Below are 17,102 nucleotides of genomic sequence, written 5' to 3'. Positions count from 1 at the left end.
GGACACTGAGCTTGGGTAACCCATTGTTTTATAGCCAGCAGTAAACAGCCTCCTCTTTGTCCCAGAGGGAGACCTTACCTCATGCCTCAAGGTTGCTCTCTGCAAACACATCCTGACAAATGGCCTAGATAAAGTGTGACCAGGGCCTTAGGGCCTTGGTTTCTTGACATACCAAGCAAGTATGTGCAGGGATGTCCAGGGCTCATGGTAGATTACCTTTCCAACAGAGCTGGTGGAGACAGATTACCTAAAATGTGCATAATCTAAAAAAAACTATTATTTTCTGTTGTATTCTCTAAATTTGGGTCACCGGACTGGATCAAAGCCCCAACTGTTTGGATTCTGCTATGTGGTCCCAGTCTGTCTATCTAGCTCACTTACTCTACTATTCTCTCCTGAAGCTTTTCTCCTCATTTTAATCAGTTGTGCTTGTTTTCAATTATGTTCTTTCATACGCTCTGCTTATTTAGAAAGCAGCACACACAGTGGAATGATTGCTGATTTTAGCATTAACAAATCTGTGTTTAGGTCCAAAGTTTACCACTTGTCAAGAGACCAACACACCCATCAGGCCACTCAGGTAGTAAAGTTGGGATACCATAGTACCTCCCATTTGTTTAGTGAGTTACACTTCAAGATTGCCATTTTGAAAGTCAAATTTCTCCTTATCTCTCTGCTCTCTTTATCTCACTTATAGACACTGTCTATCCATCCAGATTCTCCATCTTCATGCCTCGGTGTCACCAAGGCTTGCCAGTTTTATCTACTAAGTATTATTCTCTTCATCCTTTTCTCTCCCTGCAGACATTGTTTACCTTAATCATGTTTCACGTGGAATCATTCAATAGTTCCCTCAGGCTTGCCACCTTCAATGGATCTGTCTTACATTGACTGATCCTTTCATGTCCCTCATTGCAAACGCCTCCCATCCTCATACAGCACGGTTTCCTTATAGCAGGCGTTCCCCTTCACTCCTTCTACACCTCACCTTGTATTATTTTACACTACAACATTCCTGATTTCCTGTATTTCTCAGCACCCACCATGGTGTTTTGTATCTTTGTGCTTCTGATGCTTTCTCTGCCTCAAATACTAATCCTCTCTTTGACTAAGCCCTTTTCCTTTAAAAACTCAGGTCTTGTAATAGACAAGGACATGATACAAGAAAAGGAAATCAGAAGTATAATATTGGAAAGGATACTGTCATCCAGGAAAACCCAAAAGAAACAACAGAAACATTTCTACCAGCAGTAAGACAGTTCCATAAGGTAGCATGGTCAAGATTGTACCCAGGAACGTCTATCAAATGGGGAATGGGACATTTCAATAAATTACGGTACATCCATATAATGTGATGTTATGGTGCTGTAAGAAAGAATGAGGATACTAAACTCCGACGCGGAAGTAGTTCTAAGATACATCATTAAATTTAAAAAACAAGGGGCAGAGCGATGTGTATAGTGTGCCTATCTGTGTAATGAAGGAGGAGGGATAAACATGTTTGTGTAAGGGAACTCTTGACTAACAGCAAGGTACTACAAAAGTTTTTGTTTTTGGATAGGGATAGTGAAGAGGGTTGGGAGTAGAGAGTATGGGAGAGTCGGTATGGGAGCAAGACTTTACACTCTATGTTGTTCAGTTTTGAGTCCTGTGAATTTGATACCTATGCAAAAGACATACACCAAAAACAAAAGAAAAAACAAAACCTCAGCCATCACCTCTACTCTTCTGTCTCCTTCAGATGAGAGGAAGCTCAGAGTGGTGGCCAGAAACTGAGACTTGGCACCAGGCCGACCTGCACTTACCAGCTTTTTGACCTTGGGAAAATCATTCTCCTCCTTTATAATTTGGGAATGACAATTCTCAAAACAACCTTTCTGGGTGAATATTAAGTATGATAATGTTTGTAATATAATTAACACAGTGACTTACATAAAATTAGCACTTGGTATTTTATATGTACACACACACACATACCCACATATAAGTATACACATATATATTTGTCTATATTAACATATGCACTTGCATATATATCTACACATATGTGCATTTAACTAACACACTGTACTCAAATGATCAGATGATCTGTTTGTGTCTATTTCTCTCCACATCAACTCTCCTTGTCCCCATCCCCATAGGCTTCTATGATTTCTTAATATTTTTATCTCTGGTACAGGCACATTTAAGTGATCAAGAAATATTTGTTAAATTGTCGGTGAACTAAGCGTGGCCAGTTCTTAAGACTCTCTGAACACAGGGAAAAAAATCAACAGAAATATCCTGAAAATTTTCAGTCAAGTCATACTAACCGCTAAGGTTGGTATTATTGCAACTTTCTTCTCTCCCTATACCTTGCCCCTCCATGAAGACCAGAAAAGTATTTATAGACCAGTCGGAGCCAGAGATGGAGATTCTTTTCTATCATAGGTTCTCATTAGAACCAGTTGAGGGTTGAATGAAGGACAAATGCTGTGCCTGAGTTGCCCTTCTCAGTGCTCCCCCCAGCAAGCAGCTCCTCCAAGTACTTGCACTTAAAAAACTTCAGATCCAGACCACACTTCAATTTGCTGATCCCCTTGGCTTAAAACTTATAGAAGCCCAGATTCCAATAAACAGCACAAACAGGCAATGCACAAACAGGAATTCTTTGGATTCCTCTAAAAAGAAAAACTGCAGTTTAGTTAGGCAGGTCTGTGCCCCCCTTTTCCTCCCAGTAGGAGTTTGGCTTACCATTGAAGCTGGGTCCCCTGAGAGTCCGCTGGGGTCCAGGAAAGCCTGACTAGCTCACTGGGGCTAGTCTCTTGCTCCTGAGAGTTCAGCTTTAACAGTCCACCTGGGAGTGCAAATATCCTTTCCTTCTAGACACAGAAATGACACGGTGTTATGTCTTCTGCCGGCTCCCAACCCGTCCTGCCTCGTTGCATCAAGGCATGAAGCTTAAGCCTCTTATGTGCTTCCCAGGATAACAATGCTGTTTAAAAAAATAAGTCAGGTTGGTAATTTTTCTGCATGCCTGATTTAGCCACCAGACTCATCTCCAGATATTTAATATAGAAACATGAATTTATAGAATTTGTATAAATTTATATATGAATATAAATTTATAAAGACCCTCTACATATCCTATTTCATATATTAAAAGGACTCTTTCCTATAGAAATCATTCACAAGATTTCCTAAAAAGAAAACTGTCCTTGTTCACTTAAAATATTTTATTTACCTGAATCTTATTTTTTTTTATTTATCCGCTATAAAACCAGTATCTTCGATGTAAGTGTATGTGTGTAGTACCCTAGACTAAATGAATCTAATATATGCTTTTTCCTTTTAAAATTCTTCTCTAGGTATAGTTCTGAGTCAGGTTAGACATAATGGCATTTAGTGGCTCTGTAGATCTTTAAGCAAATTTGTTGATGTCAGTATTGTCTCTGCCACTGAAAAGGCATCTGATCCATTCTGCTACACCCCTCCCCCCTCTGATTTTTATAAACATGTTCTCTCAGCTGGGTCAATATGCATAGAATGGGATGGGGAAGATGTTTAGTGCTAAGCAGCCTGTCTTCTCTTATTATGACAGGGGACATTTAAATGACATTTGTCATTTTAAGGGAGCAGAAATTTTCTCCAAAGGAGGAGCTGGTCCAAAGCTGCTCTGGGGAAAATCAATTATACTACCTTGAATGGAAATGGAAATTATCCTCCAGATTTCTGTTGTGCTGTGGTCTGGCCTCCTTGAAGATCTTAAAGCATTTCCAGGAGAAATACAGTTCATGCAACGCAGCATCACTTCTCAGGGCTCAGTTGTTTTCTCCAGCAAGGATTAAGGCAGGTAAGAAGTAACTTGGACTTTCAAAATCAGTGTTGCAAACTGGAAGCCAATAGTGCAAATGTTGCCTTCAGACACATGTCATTTGACTCACACAATATTTTAAAAATCAGGACATTTTTACATACAAATGAAGATTAGTTGCTTCTTAGAAAAATCAAGCCATATGGCAATATAGGGCCTGTATTCTGGCATGTCACCAAGGGGCAGGGGCCGAATCTTTGTCCTCTTTAGATGAGGTGCACTCTCCTCAGGTCACTACAGGCCCCCGACTCCCCACCCCTCTGGACCCCTCCACTAGGCCTGTTTACATGACTTGCCTGTCCCATGCAGGCATTTGAACTGATGACTTCTTAATTAAAATGTTATCTATAGCTCATTGAAGCATCGATCTCTTATGTTTACTTTTTTAATGTTTATTTATTTTTGAGAGAGTGTGTGCAAGTGGGGTGGGGTAGAGGGCAGAGAGAGAGAGAGAGAGAGAGAGAGAGAGAGAAAATCCCAAGCAGGCTCCATGCTGTCAGCTCAGAGCCCCACACAGGTCTTGAGCTCACGAACCGAACAGTTAGAACATGACCTGATAGGAAATTAAGAGTTGGACGTCTGGGGTGCCTGGGTGGCTTAGTTGGTTAGGCATCCAACTTCAGCTTGGGTCATGGTCTCCCGGTTCATGGGTTTGAGCCCCACGTTGGGCTCTGTTCTGACAGCTCAGAGCCTGGAGCCTGCTTCAGATTCTGTGCTACCCTCTCTCTCTGCTCCTCTCCCATATTCTCTCTCTCTCAAAAATAAATAAACATTAAAAAATTAAAATAAAAAAAAAGAATTGGACACCTAACCCACTGAGTCACCTAGGTACCCCTCTCTCATGTTTAAATAATAGGTCTACTTTCTACCCAGCCCATGTAGATTAGATTGCTAGATTATCCTTACAGAAATCTAATTTGTAATTAGCAATACTCTCCTAAATTGCTATGTTGATTAAGTTCTTAGTGTGATAAATGTTCTATTATGTACATATTATTTCTCTTCCAAGTCACTCCCTGTCTTAGACACTAGTATGTTTTGATAGGTGTCTTTGAGGAGTTGTCACTATACTGTGAAAATCAATATTTAGTAAAATTTCACTTAGGTTTTTTTTTTTTTTTTTTGTAATTCTTTTAGGTTTGCTTGTTGATTTACTTCTTTGAATTTTATTTTATTTTTAATGACTTATTTTTAAAATATTTTTATTCATTTTTGAGAGAGAGGGAAGGGGAGGGGCAGAGAGTGAGGGAAACACAGAATCAGAAACAGGCTCCAGGCTCCGAGAGCTTTTGGCACAGAGCCCAACGCGGGGCTTGAGAACCTTGAGATCATGACCAGAGCCTACGTTGGAGGCTTAACTGACTGAGCCACCCAGGTGCCCCCACTTCTTTGAATTTTAGATTCTGCTGTAATCTCTGACCTCCAGGCAAGGTGAATGAATGGAGTTCTGATATGTTAATGAGATTAAAGGTCTCATTAGAATTAATCAGAGAAAGACAGGCACAGCTGCTGCAGAGAGAGCCAGCATTATCAGCAATAAGGGAAGTAAGGGTTCTCTCAGAGCACTAGCTTCTTTCCCTGGAGTAACAGAATGCTTCCCTTCCCGCCCCTCTTCCTAATCTCCTACATTTTAACTTTACAAATGACTTTTTTTTTTTTTTTTAACTAAAGGAAAAAAACCCAGCAGATTCTTTCCACTGCCACATCTAGGAACTAAAAATTACCATGTTTATCTGGAAACACATCCTTCAATTCTTCTCCTAAAGTTGGCTACTGTTCATGTTTATATTTCCTACAGCTACTACACATCTTATTACTTCCAACATGAAATATTTGAGTACCTCCTGTATTCATGCCATTAGGACAGCCACAGGGAAATAGTTATGAACCCAGGATAATGCCAGTCTGTGAAAACCACCACCTCAAACTCTTGGAGTGTTCACCCTGAAACTCATGTAAATGGGGCAGATGGACAGATTGGTAATGAATAAGTAACACACTGGTACAGATGCCACAAAACAGGTATGAACAGAATGCTCTGTGAACTCAAGGGAAGGGATAAGTTATTCTGCCAGGGGAAGCTTCTTGGGAGAAGAGGAACAGGAGTTTGAAGGATGACTAGTTTTGCCCACACAGGAAGCAAAGTGGGTACTCCAGGCAGAGGAAAGAGCCTATGTGAAAGGCCCAAATCTCGATGCCCATGTAACCTGTTGAGGAAATGATGGGAAAGCTAGTATGGCTAAAGTGAATAGTAATACCAGAGCATTTCAGAGGACGTTTGCAACAATCCATTACAGTAAGAAATGCAGCCGAAACTTGGGTGGTAGTAGAATGGATGAAGGGGGGCTAAATTCAGGGTACAGGTGGAAGATGAAGGAACGGTAGCAGTCAGGGGCAACTGAAGTTTCCTCTGTGGGAGCATCTCTGCACGCTAACAATATCAGAGGGAAAAACACAAGAGGCAGCACATCTGGGGTCAGCCAGCAGGGATGGGACACTGGGAGTCTGATGAACGATCTCTTTGGTGAAATCCAAATGGATGGTCTTCATTTTTTTTTTCTGATATGACTTTTTCCCTCTCTTCCTTGAAATGCTTTTCTCTTATTTTCTAATACATCGCCTTCCTACATTCCTTTTTACCTATGTGATCCTTCCTTCTCAGGCTTGCAGAGGAAAAGGAATGACTGAGGGAGGCTATCTGTTGTCGGTTCACTGTTCCTATCTCATGTCTATGCTCTTTCACTCTATTTTCTATTTCACAGCCCCTCAGTTACCACCTATGGACTAACTTCTAACTCTATGTCTGCCTCAATCTTTCTCTGGGTTCCAGACTTTTGTGCAACTGCCTAGGACATTTCCATCAGGGCACAGGCACTTCAAACTCAACATCCAAAACTGCTCTCATCTTCCCTGGCTCTCATGGATGTCTCATCTCAGCCAATGGCCCTCCATCTACTTGGTTTCTGACTCCTCTCAAGTCTAAGTTCCATGCGACCATTTCAGTCTTGGTTACCACTAACACAGTGAGTGGCTCACACATAGCACTCAAATATTGGTACAGTAAATGAATGAGGCAGAATGGGCTCTTACGTGTCTGGTTTCTGTCAACCCTCCTGGGAAAAAATGTCATCCTCTACCTTTCTCCCATCCCACTTTAGCTTCAGTTAATCAAATTAGTTTCCATTTGCTTCAGAAAGCCTTCCCTGACTACTACCCCACCTCCCTGGTCTGCTAAGTTCCATAATTTCCTGTATACACCCTAACCATAGCACACAGCATGTAGTTTCCATGAGCGCCAATTTCACCAACCAGCTCCATGAGGGATAAAGCAGGATCTTCTTTATACCCTGGTGCCTATTTGCTTGATGGAAGGAAGCTAGCAAAGAAGGAAGAACAGACTGGCAGATATTCTGTAGGAAATGTCCAGAACATATTTGGAAATGAGTATGGAGCTTACAAGAGGGCTATGGCAGACAGAGATCTGAATTATCCATGGTGATGCCACTGGGGTGATCATTCTCACCCTGGAAAATGTGTGAGGGACAAACTCTTCTAGGTGTATAGGGGCTGAGATGGGAGACAGTCCTGGGTATGAGACAGCAAAGAGAGTGGGGACTGTGGTGAATTAGCAATAATAGCTGTGTCGAAAGGGGATCAGCTATAACTGCTATGCAGAAGTACTGGCCCAGTGTAGCCAGATCTTCTGACTTCTTTCTCCAAAAGGAGCCAGAAATCCCTATTTTTTAATGAGTGAGAAGTCTCCCACATTTGAAACTAAACACTGAGCCATATTTAGGCAGTGGCTTGGCAATTTGTGACTCCTGGTATAAAACATTAAGAAAAGCAGACTTACAAACTATGACATTGCATATATATTGATGATGGGAAGAAAAACAGGCCACAATTCAAAAGGGGGGACAGAAAAGATCTACAAGAACATGCTCATTAGCCACTAGCTGAGTTAATCTAGGAAACATATTTGAGGAAAGAGGACAATTTATAAAAGGGGCTGTCAAGTAATGAATATTGGATCAGGTCCTTAGTCTGATTTTGGAGTAGGAATGAGCTCTGTGAAAGAGGTCCAGTATTGAAAAATGAGGGATTTCTTTAATAGTAGTAGATACATTTTTAGAGACTTGGGGTACAGTCTCAGCTATACATATCCCTACAGAAATGAACATCATAAAATCCAAATGTGAAAATATGTCCAAGTCACCTCAACAATGAATCACACCATTTAATAAATTAATTTTAATCATTAGACCATACTTTAAATTATATTAAAATTAATTTTATACCATGAGCATTGTGTGAACTTATGAACATAATATGGACTTATTTCATTAAATCCAGTTAAGATCACATGAAGAGATTTTTTTTACTCCCATTTTTCAGACTAAGAAACTAAGGTTGAGAAAGGTTCATTTGTTCATTCATTTATTCATTCAGTTGACAAATATTTATTGGATTTAAAACATTTTTTAATGTTTACTTTGGGAGAGAGAGGGAGAGAGAGAGAGGGCATGAGCCTGAGTGGAGGAGGGGTAGAGAGCAAGGGAGAGAGAGAGAATCCCAACCAGGCTCTGTGCTGCCAGCACAGGACCCAACTCCGGGATCGATCTCATGGACCATTAGATGGTGACCTGAGTGAAAATCAAGAGTCAGACCCTTAACCAACTGAGCCACCCAGGTGCCCCCTAACATTTATTTGATTTACTATGCTGGGCATACAGTACTGCACAAAGAAGACAAAATCCCTGTCCTCAAAGAGTTTTAATCCTTGTGAAACCAAGTAGACACAGAAGTACAGTAAGTAGCCTTCCTTTCAGACATGGCGCTTTCTTTGAATCCAGGCCTTCTATTAATTCTCAGCTACAAAGCTTCCAGCAAGCAGCCAATACTCTTTAATAATAACAGTTTTACAGAGCCAGCAGGGGGCAGACCTATGACTCAGACAATGAAAGTTCTCAGGACAGCTAAGTAGTCACTGGCCTGCTTCCCAGCCACGTGATCTCAGCTGAGCTCCCTCTGCAGTTGGATTTCCTGCCCTGTGGTCCTGCCCTGTGACACTAGAGATGATAATACCTGCTCTGTCCATGGAAGAGTTGCAGTGAAAATACAGCAGGAAATAAGATTTTAAGAGGTGAATGTTCTTATGAAATCCTATGTATATATTTGTATAATGTTTGGTATATTATACAAAAAACTTTCAAGTAAATATAAATACAGTGTAATTTGTAATACTATACAAATAGCCAAATGCAAATATAAATCAACCAGTGGTGAAATTCCCAGAAATCTCAGAAAATCTGGAGTATTGTTCTGGATTGTTGAGCTAGCTTTAAGATTGCTAACGTAACGAGAAGTGTCATTTAATTGCTTTAGAAGCATTTCCTTACAGCTGGACACAGAGGGGCAGAGGCAAACAGACCCAGATACATGAAGAGTTACTGAGAAGAGCTGACCTCCAGGGAGGAAAGTCACTGAAGAAGTATTTGTTAATTGCCTACCATGTCTGTTTTATTCATTGCCGTATCGTCAGTGCCTGGGACAAACTTCCTGCTCTGAAAAGGTTTGCATCCCAACAAGGGAGACAATTACTATATAGATGTGTTTACGGTAGGTAGTAAGTGCTACACAGAAAAGAAGCACGGAATGATGGCTGGGGGGTGGAAGGGAGAGAGCAAGTATTAGTTAGGATAATTAAAGCCAGCTGCATCAATAAACAAATCATGCAATCTCAGTGGCTGAACCAACAAAGGTTTCTCTTCTCAGAAAGTCTGATTGGTGTCGGTCACTCAGGGACCTAGGCCGTCTCCACCTTACTTCTGGGTTCTCCAAGGCAGAAGAAGAAAGGAGGGATAGAGGAGCTACAATGGTTCTGAATAAAGTGAAAATGCAGCGTGGTGGATCTCAGGGGGAAGAGGATTCCAGACAGAAAAAGCAAGCAAACAAACAAAAAATATCAAGGACAAAACCTGAGGCAAGTTCTGGTGTCTGGTCTGACATGTAAGAAGCTTAAAGTTGTTACTCCATTCTCAGGAGAAGTAAAAAGACGAACAAACTGAAAAAAATCAAATATTCTTAGATTCATAAGAGAAGTGAAGTTACAGCACAAACCACTACATCCATATTGGAGAGACCAACAGATGAATATAGAGAATCACACCTTGGCAGAGCAGAAGCCTCTGTAGGAAACAGTGTTGGGGTGGGAACATCTGAACTGTAATTGATGAATTGCTGGAGGACCCGTGCGGACAACTCAGAGTTAAAAACTCTGGGGAGACCCAGCCATTAGACAGTCCCCATATTTTTGTGAGTTTTACCTCCTGGATCTCTACCAGATCCTCACAGTGAATACTGGAGAAAAATCCTCTACTGCTTCTCGCAGGGGAAGGGGAAAAGAAACCATTTTTAAACATGCTAGAGCATTGTGTTCTTCTAACAAGGTGCGACCTCAGGAGAAACTATTTAACCTGAGCCCAACCTGCTGGGATTTTATTAGGGCCTAATTGATCTAGAGGAAAGGAAATATCCAACTCCAGCACACTCTAACCACCCTGTCCCACTTAACGGAAGAGGAAAAAAAAAAAAAAAAAAAACCCTGAAAAGTACACGTGAAGTTCACAGTCCAGAGGCAGAGGCTCACTAAAGGCCCAACAATCACCATAAAATGCTTCCCTTCCCCACTGTACCTTACCACACATAATAAAAGGCCTATTTACAAAAGTTCCTCTTACCTAGCAAAATATGCCTGGCTATGAGGAAAATATTACAAGGCATACTAAAGGGCCAAAAAATAAAGTCAAACAAACAACAACAACAAAACAAACAAACAAACAAACAAACCCCAAAGATACAGGTGGAAGAGAGAGCAAGTATCACAACCAGATGCATGTATGTCAGGGATGTTGGAATTACCAGATCAGGAATTTAAAGCAACTGTGATTAGTATGGTAAGGGCTCTAATGAATAAAGTAGACAACATGCAAGAATAAATGCAATGTAAACAGAGAGGTGGAAATTCTAAGACCCAAAAAGAAATGCTAGAGATCACTGTAACAGAAATGAAGCATGTTTCGATGGGCTTATAGTAGATGGACATGACTGAGGAAAGAATCTCTGAGCTTGAGGATATATCAATAGAAACCTCCAAAACTGAAAAGTATACAGAAAAAAAAAAGGCTAAAAAAAGATAACCAGCATAGAATATCCAAGAACTTTGGGACAACTACAAAAAATGTAACATACATGTAATAGGAATAACAGGAGAGTAGAAAGAAGAAAACAGAAGAATTATTTAAAACAACAAGTGAGAATTTCTTCAAATTAATGTCAGATACCAAACTATAGATCCAGGAAATTCAAAGAACACCAGAGAAGACAAATACCAAAAAAAAAAACCAAAAAACAAAAACCCTACGCCTAGGCACATAATTTTAAACTACAGAAAATGAAAGAGTAAGAAAAAAAATCGTAAAAGAAATCAAAGGAAAAAATATCTTACCTATAGAGGAGCAAAAATCAGAACTATATCTCACTCCTCAGAAACGATGCAAGCAAGAGGAGAGTGGAGTCAAATATGTAAAGTGTTGAGAAAAAGAGCTGCCAATTTAGAATTCTGTGCCATGAGAAATTAAGACTTTCTTAGACAAATAAAAATGGAAAGAATTTGTTGCCAGTAGATTTGCTTTGCAAGAAATGTTAGAAGTTCTTCAGGGAGAGGGAAAATGGTTAATAGATTAGAAACTCAGATCTACTTAAAGAAAGGGAGAACACTGGAGAAGGAATAAGTAAAGGTAAAATAAAATCTCCTATTTTTCTTAATTGATCTAACAAATAACTGCTCAAAATAGTAAGCAGTGCTTTATTCAACTATGTATGTTTATGAGTGTGTATATATGTGTGTGTGTATATACATATATATGTATACATATATACATATACACACACACTTATGTGTGCTTATACATACATAAAATGATATAAATAAATATGTATATATGTATACACACACACACACTTATGTGTGCTTATACATATTTTATACATAAAATAAATGATATCAATGCTACAAGGGGCCAGAAGAATTTGTATTATTTTGTTATTAGAGGGTACTCACACTACCTGTGAAGCAGTATAGTGTTAACTGAAAGCAGACTTGGATTACTTGTAATGCGTATTGCAAACTCTAGGCCAGCTACTAAAAAAGAAGTTTAACTGATATGTAAGAAAGCAGAGAAAATGGAATCAATGCTTTTCGACATTATATTGGAAGTCCTAGCTAATGCAATAAAGAAAACCAAGAAATAAAAGGCATACACATTGGGAAGAAATAAAACTCTCTTTGTGTGCGGATGACATGATTGGCTATGTAGAAATCCCCAAGAGAATCAACTAAACCCTCCTCCCACCCCTAGAGCTCAAAAGTGATTACAGCAAGGTTGCAGGATGCACAGTTAATATACAGAATCCAATTGTTTTCCTACACATATTAGCAATGAACAAGTGGAATTAAAAAGCACAATACCACTCACCTTAGCACCCTCTGAAAATGAAACACTTCGGTATAAATCTGACAAAATATGTAAAAGATCTATATGAGGAGAAACCAAAACTCTGACGAAAGAAATCAAAGCACTAAGTAAAAGGAGAGATATTCCAAGTACTTGGATAGGAAGATTCAAGATGTCAGCTCCTTCCAACTTGATCTGTAGATTCAATGTGATCCCAATCAAAATCCCAGCATTATTTTGTAGCTATCAACAAACTGATTATAAGGTTTACCTGGAGAGGCAAGAGACCCAGAATGGCCAAGACAATACTGAAGTAGAAGAACAAAGAGGGCTGACACTACTCAATTTTAAGTCTTACTCTATAATTTTTTAAAAATTTATTCATTCTGAGACAGACAGAGAGAGTGAGCAGGGGAGGGACAGAAAGAGAGGGAGAGAGAGAATCCCAAGCAGGCTCCACACTGTCAGCTCGGAGCCTGATATGGGGCTTGAACTTCCAAAATGTGAGATCATGATCTGAGCCAAAACCAAGAGTCGGACGCTTAACCGACTGAGCCACCCAGGCACCTGTAAGTCTTAACTCTAACGCTGAAGTAATCAAGACAGTGTGGTACCGGTGGAAAAATAGAGGGATCAATGGGACAGAATATAGAGCCCAGAAATAGATTCACACAAATATAGTCAACTGATCTTTGACAAAGGAGGAAAGGCAACACAAAGAGGCACAGATAGTCTTTTTGACAAATGGTGCTGGAGCAGCTGGGCATCTGCATGCAAAAATCAATCAATCAGTCTAGACACAGACCTTATACCTTCCACAAAAATTAACTCAAAATGGATCAGAGACTTCAATATGAAATGCAAAACTATAAAACTCCTAGAAGATAACAAGAAAACCTAAATGATGTTGGGTATGGCAATGACTTTTTAGTTATAATTCCAAAGCACTATCCATGAAATAAATAATTGATAAGCTGGACTACATTAAAATTAAAAACTTCTGCTTTGTAAAAGACAACATCAAGAGAATGAGAAGACAAGTCACAGACTGACAGCAATATTTACAAAAGACATCTAATAAAGGATTATTTTCCAAAATGTACACAATTTCTTTTTTTTCCAAAATGTACAAAATATTCTTAAAAGTCAATAATAAGGAAGCAAACAACTCAATTTAAAAATGGGCCAAAAATCTTAACAGACTACCTCACTGAGGAAGACATACAGGGACACCTGGGTGGCTCAGTCAGTTTAATGACTGACTCTTGATTTCAGCTCAGGTCGTGATCTCATGGTAGGGAGATCAAGCCCCGCATCTGGTTCCGTGCTGAACGTGGAACCTGTTTAAGATTCTCTCTCTCTCTCTCTCTCTCTCTCTCTCTCTCTCTCTCTCTTTCCCTCTGCTCCCCTCCCCCATTCACACACACACACTCTCTCTCTAAAATTAAAAAAATTAATCATAAAAAAGATATACGGATGGCAAATAAGATGTCCTACATCATATGTCATCAGCAGGGAAATGCAAATTAAAATGAGGTGCCACTACTCGCTTATCAGAATAGCCAAAATCCAGAACACTGACAATACCAAATGCTGACAAGGCATTCTGATCCATTGCTGGTGGTAATGCAAAATGGTACAGTCACTTTGGAAGTTGGCAGTTTCTTACAAAACTAAACATGCTCTTACCATGCAATCCAGTAATTGTATTCCTTGACATTTACCCAAAGGAGTTTAAAACTTATATCCACACAAAAACCTGCACTGGAGTGTTTAGAGCAGCTTATTCATAATTGCCCCATTCTAGGAAGAACCAAGATATTGTTCAGTTAGACAAATAATAAATAAACTGTGATACATACAATGGAATATTATTAGGGCTAAGAATAAATGAGCTATCAAGCTATGAAAATACATGGAGGAAGCTTAAATGCATATTACCAAGTGAAAGAAGCCCATCTACAAAGGCTGCACACTGTATGATTCCAACTATATAACACCCTGGAAAAGGCAAAACTATGGAGACATTAAAAGGATCAGTGTTTGCCAGGGGTTAGGAGGGAAGGAGAGATGAACAGGCAGAGCACAGAGGATTTTTAGGGCAGTGAAACTACTCTGTACGCTACTACAATCATAGATGTAGATACATGTCATTATACATTTGTCCAAGCCCATAAAATATATAACACCGAGAGTGAATCCTAACGTAAACTATGGGCTTTGAGAGATAAAGGTGTGGTAGTGTGGGTTTATCGATGGAAACCAATGCACCTCTCTGATTGGAGATGTTGACAGTGAGGAGGGGCTATATGGAAGATCTCTTGTGCCTTCTGCTCAATTTTGCTATGAACCTAAAACTGCTCTAAAGAAATAAATCTGAGGCACAAATGTGCTTGGCTTGTTCCAGAAATAGCAAAGAAACCGCTGTGGTTTCACTCTAGTTGAAGAGAAGAATGGAAAGAGAAGCAAGGGCCAGGCCACCACATAAGGCCTCACAGGCCAAAGGAAGAAGTGTGAAGATACGGTCGTGTGGAGCTATTTAGTGTCCCGGAATGATGTGTTTTTACAAACGCACAAGGAAATAGAAATAGTTGATGGTTATAAAAATGATTGTGTAAACTAAGTTATGAATAGTCTCCATTTTCCAGAGAACTCTTTTAAAAATGTGTTGCTGTATCTACTTCCCTGAGTGCAGAGTTATGATTTTCTAATACTTGAGCACATTTTCTAAATATGCAAGACCCTAAGGAACTTTTCCTGTCACCCAGGAGCCACAGAGCCAGGCACCATGGATAGCCCGTTTCTCTCCTTCACCAAGCCTGATGCCTGGCCTCCCATCGGACTCCTGCCAACTGAATGCTTGTTTGTTCTGGAACTGCAAACAACCTCTGACATCCAGTAGTTCCTCAACTACTGTTTCTAAGGAGCAGCCCAACCAGTCTTTAAAAGCCATCACCTCAAAGTCCTGGAATTTTCACACCTGAAATAGATTTTTAGTCTCTCTGTCTCAAAACCTGAAGCATTGCAAGTTTCCTGTTACTTTAGTGAACGCTTTAACCTAAAAAAGTAACTACCAGATGAATGGTAAGGGTGAAATTAAACGTACTTATCCTAAATATGGTAGGTTAGCTTCTCACAGTTAACAAACAAAATCAATTGTATTGTAGATGTTCCGTGAATGTCGACTTCATGTTTCTGACCACATAAATTGTTGACGATGAAATTCAATGACCTCTCTTGCTTACTGTAAGAAGGATCCTAACTCAGAGTTTTCAACTAAAAATGTTGTAATTCAGAATTTGCTTACAGAATTGAATAAAGGTTTTTGCATTAGGGATAAACACTGTGGGAGTACTTCTGGTATACTGGGTTGGTGGTTTTGCACAAGATGCTTAGAATACCACAGCCCTTCCTCACAATACTTGTAAACTCTTCTGGCCCGTTTCCCAGATTTGCTTGAAAAGGGTCAGAGGACAGGCTGAAATTAATGACATATGAACACTGAATCCCAGTTAGAGGTGTCTTTAAAGGAATCATTAGGCTAGACTTAATAAAAGGGGACTATGAGAAGAAAAAACTTGGGGCAAATTATACACTGAAGGAAAAGAAGATGTGAAACAAGGCAACTTCGGAGATGGGAGCTGATTAGTATCTCGGGAAGTGAGTTTTCTTTTTTGAATCTACGTATCTTAAAGATAATATAAATACAGTGAGACAGAGATGAACGGACACAGATGGTCACTGATCTCAGATTAGGAGTAGGGGTGTGAACATGAGGGTCCTTTCTGGTGCTATGCCCTGGGATTGTGGTTTCAGGACCCCATTCTCTTTATGAAGGAGAACGGGGTTTTTCCTTTCCCAAACAGCAGCAACAAACACCTGACTGTGCTCCCCATGTATAGTACGCGCCATATATGAATCCCTCTGTTTCATGTTCCCCATCTGTAAAGTAGGGATTACATGATTATCGAATCCCCACAACAACCCTAGGAGGGAGGGAGGTTCAGGGAGTGACTTGCTCAAGGTCATAAGCTAGGTAGTGTCAGAAAGCGAATTCGAACCCAGTAGCCTGACTCGGAAGTGTAAACTCTCATTCCCCGCACTACGTGAGGCTCAGGGAGCAGAAGGGACATATGCAAAATGCCAGCTCTCCCTGCAGACGTATTTTACTGGAAACTCTCCCGCCCTGATGCCTCTCTTCCCACACCACCCTTAGCCTCTTCATTTGTCAGGCACAACACCTTCCTTACTTTGCTCTTGTCATTCTTCTCCCCTTCTTGCCAGAAGGTTCCAGCGGGTGGAAGACGAAAGGGAGCGGACAGCCCCCGGCACAGGCATCTTGTCTTCTTCTTAGTGCCGTCGCTAATATTCACTGAAACTCCTTTATTAGATGTGTGGTTCAGTTATTCTAGAAGCATTCACTGAGCGCTCAGAGTGGGAACGTTCGTCAGGAACGCAAATATTAATTTACTTTCTAGGATACTTTTTTTTTTTTTTTTTTTACCTAAGAGCCTAAACATCTCAGACAATTCACTTCTTTCTGAGTGGAAATCTTCGCCCTGCGCCTCACGGCTCAGGGCCCGCCTGAAGGGGGCAGTGGCGGCCGCCGAGTGGGCTCCGCGGGCAGGCGCGGCGGCTCGGCCATCGCTTGCTCTCGCCTGGCGCGCGGCTCTCGGCCGTGGATTAGCGCAGCTGGGGACGTGGGAGGCCGCGGGCCCCGCCCCCGGCCGGCG

At 40.5% G+C, this 17,102-nt stretch overlaps 1 long non-coding RNA gene across 1 annotated transcript; it reads right to left on the bottom strand.

Moving 5' to 3' along the window:
- Nucleotides 1-2,812: 2,812 nt before the first annotated feature.
- On the bottom strand, nt 2,813-16,710 carry LOC125149888 (uncharacterized). Its single transcript, XR_007146096.1, has 3 exons — nt 16,620-16,710; nt 3,679-3,871; nt 2,813-2,974 (listed from the first exon to the last, which is right to left on the bottom strand). It is a non-coding gene; the product is annotated as an uncharacterized LOC125149888 (long non-coding RNA).
- Between the last annotated feature and the right edge of the window lie 392 nt (nt 16,711-17,102).

This window comes from Prionailurus viverrinus, chromosome A1, assembly GCF_022837055.1.
Source record: "Prionailurus viverrinus isolate Anna chromosome A1, UM_Priviv_1.0, whole genome shotgun sequence".
NCBI lineage: Eukaryota > Metazoa > Chordata > Mammalia > Carnivora > Felidae > Prionailurus > Prionailurus viverrinus.
Note: the sequence above shows the minus strand (reverse complement) of the source record. Positions and strands in the feature narration are given on the sequence as shown.